The following is a 3,602-nucleotide window of genomic DNA, read 5'->3' on the forward strand; positions in this document are numbered from 1 at the left end:
CATTAGTTTTCATCTCCCACCACATTTTTCAACTATTTAAACCTAAAGAAAAGTTCTACATTCTAGAGGAGGACTCTCTTCTATAGAATGCCATATAATTTTTAATATTTTTTTCTTTCTCAAAATCAAAATCTTCTCAAGTGTTAAAATATGTACTTCTATAAAATTTTATTTACAATATACTATATCTAATTAAAACACTATGAAATCTATATCAGAATATTCTTGATGTTGAGCTCTATAAAATGGTGTTTATATGATGAACTAAAAGAATATCATAAAAAATTGTAAGAATTATCAAAATATCAGTTGTTTGGAATAATTTTATTTCCTTACCAATTGGACACTAACTAGTATAAAACTTGCATTTAATAAATATTTCCAATTAGAAAAGTGTGAGACCATGTATCACTTAGCTAGAATAAATTTATCAAGATCATATGTTTGAAAAAAATGGATTTTTATATCAGCCAATTCCAAAATATCACTAGCAGTATATGTTTTTCTCTTCAAACTAGAATTTGTCATCTTTCCTAGTTGACATTAATCACATATAGCATTGTCAAGTTTCTATATTTTAGGAAATCATCTTACCTTTTTCAACTTGATGATATTCCCCAAATTATCATATTTTGCATGACATAATCTTTTGTACTATAACCAAACATCTTCTTATTGTGCAAACATAGATGACTCACTTGATAGCTCTAGATAGAATAAGTTACCCCTAGTCTATTCACTAATTCCAATTAGCTTACCATCACCATCATGTATCTTGTCTATTCTATTGTGAAATTTAACTCCATAACATATTTTTTCCATCTATTAAATAGTCAACAAATTGTAGTTAAGTCCTTCATTTCAGTAAACATTGTGACATGTTATATTGTCAGTTAGTTGAATAGTAACTTTACCTTTTATAACACATGGGATATCATTACCAAATTTAACATATCCACCATTGTATGGATCGATATCTTAAAAATTTCTCTATCACTAATTGTATGATTAAAACATCCACTATCAATTATTGATCTATCACTTTTGTTCCCTTAAGACATTAATGCAATATTCTCATCTTCATCAAAATCTTCTTTCATAGCCACATAGACAACTTCATCATCATTACTCTCAAATTAATTATCGAACTTTTCTTTAATAGTATAAAAATATTTCTTACCTTTGTCATCCTTTATATTCCTATAGTCTTTGTCATATCTTCTCCCCTTATACTTTCTTTACTTATTTTCATCCTTATCTTCTTTGTTAAGGCATATAGAAACAATATAACCAACTTTGTTGCATGAAAAATAAATAATAGCTAATTTACATTTGTACATACCTCTTCCTCTTCCAAACCTTCTTGCAATGAGGGCTTCAAGTTCATCAATCTCATCATCAAAACTATCACTTTCACTCTTAAGATATTTTTCTTTCTTCTTCCTAAAAACAAGTTGTGACTTGAAAGTAGATTCAATGGAAATAGATGAGTAGTTATCAACATAAGACATCTCAAAAGCAGTAAGTTTACCAATTACACCATGTAAGGTCAAGTTGTTACCTAGTGTGCATCTTAGTTCTTCAATTGCAAAGACTCTAATGGCATGGATAGGGGTTAGAGTCCTCAAGACCTTACTTTTCATTGTTTCATCTTTGATTTCTCCATTTGTACCTTGAATAGCATTAAAAACCTCTTAAACTCTTGTGTAGTATTGTACTATGTTATGACCTTCCATTATTCTCATGTCATCAAATTTTCCTCTCAGGCTTTCAAATTTAGCTCTTAAAACATTCTCATCACCTCCATATATGGTCTTCAATATATTCCATGTCTTCTTTGTAGTATTGTAATCCATTAGGTTATAAAAATTAGCATATCTTAGGGATAATGAAATCTCCAAAGTTTCTCAATTATGAGCTAACTTCTATATTATTTTTTCAATAGTTAGAGTAGAAATTATTACTTCTTCATATTCATTTTCTATAAATTTGATAGTAGCATCACTGATATTCATTTTTACTGTAAGCACTAAGCTCTAGTGCCAATTGTTAGAAATTTTAACAATAATTGAAAGGGGGGGTTGAATTACTTACTCAAGGTCTATATGTACCACTTGAACAATTAAACATTAAACAATTCATTTTTATGTATATGTTGTTCTTTCTTCGTCTCTCTTGTAAAAACTTCATAAACATAACTTGCATTGCATAATGTAAACATTCATAAAACATTAACCATAGTTTGACACTATTATTTTACATGGAAACCCAATTTGAGAAAAAAGAAGCAACATGTCTCTATTTTTCACTCTTTCAAAGTGAGCTCTATTTGTAGACAACCTTGTTAAAGGTTACAAAACACACTATTGAATGTCACCTAGTTAGAGGATTTAATCACCCTATTAGAAGTGGCCTTGTAAGAGGACTTTGATCATTCTATCTAGAATGGTAACTAGTTAAAAGATGTAGATAGACTGTTAAGTCCTCAAGTGAATTTTAGGTCAAATTTTGTTAAATGAGTTTCAATACAAATTGTTTATGATAATAATAAAGAAAATAGTACATTTTATTTGTATGATTACAACTCACTTTTTCTGGTTTAGTTCGTTGTTCAGTCCTTATGCTAGTTCTCTAGTAAGACTTTCACTATCATCTCTGATTTTGATCTTCTTGGACACCTTTCAAGAAATCAATCTACTCTTCTTATCAAAACTTAAAAAATTTGATCTAATTCACTTATCAAAAGAAAAATCATATTTTCAAGCTTTCTCCTTTAGCTTCGCATTCACAAACTTGTGTGTTTCTAATCAACCTTTCTTTGTATGCATTTCTTCACATAAAAACTCACTCATACACATTGGCTTAGCTTGGCTTGGTTGGGCTAGGTAGGTCACTAAATGTCTAGTTATTTATCTCTTTAAATAACCAACTTTTTCTTTACCATTTTCTACATCCATCATAGATATAAGGGTTTAGAATTTGATTCAATTTGATTCAATGTATATGTTCATCTTCTTGATCAGCCTCTAGAAACTTGTCTAGAATCTATTTTTTGGGTCTTTACCTAGTTACCTTCTTAAATTTAATGATCCAACTCAATATTATCTTCAACATGTTTTACATCTACCAAGAAATGAACAAAGTTGGCTTGATCTTAAAATTTCTTTGAATTTTATTCTCTAATAGTGACTCAACAATCTCAAAATTCTAATACTCTATCACTATAAAGATTTCTGGCTTGGCATCAACTAACTTGCTTAGTGGACACAAATTCTTGGTCAACAATAGATTTTCTTGGCAATAAATATAGCTCAGTTGACACAAGCATTACTCAACACTCCATAGTATTTTACTCTTTTTATTAGCTTAGCTTAGCTTTCTTGATATAAAAAAAAAACTTTTATTTATCAAAGTCCATCTAATAAAATGTCCACTTTATCTTTATTTTCATAACTTCAACCTTTCCTTTAGGTGCTATAGTTATGGGTAACATCTCTAATCCTCTTCATCAATCAAATAGATATGACATTTAGATTAGGTAGAAATATTTTTTATCCATGGATTTTACATCAATGAAAAAAAAATTGTTCCAATTGTAAGTT

The sequence above is a fragment of the Cupressus sempervirens genome, chromosome 8, assembly GCF_028749045.1.
Source record: "Cupressus sempervirens isolate cs-2001-9-10 chromosome 8, ASM2874904v1, whole genome shotgun sequence".
Taxonomy (NCBI): domain Eukaryota; kingdom Viridiplantae; phylum Streptophyta; class Pinopsida; order Cupressales; family Cupressaceae; genus Cupressus; species Cupressus sempervirens.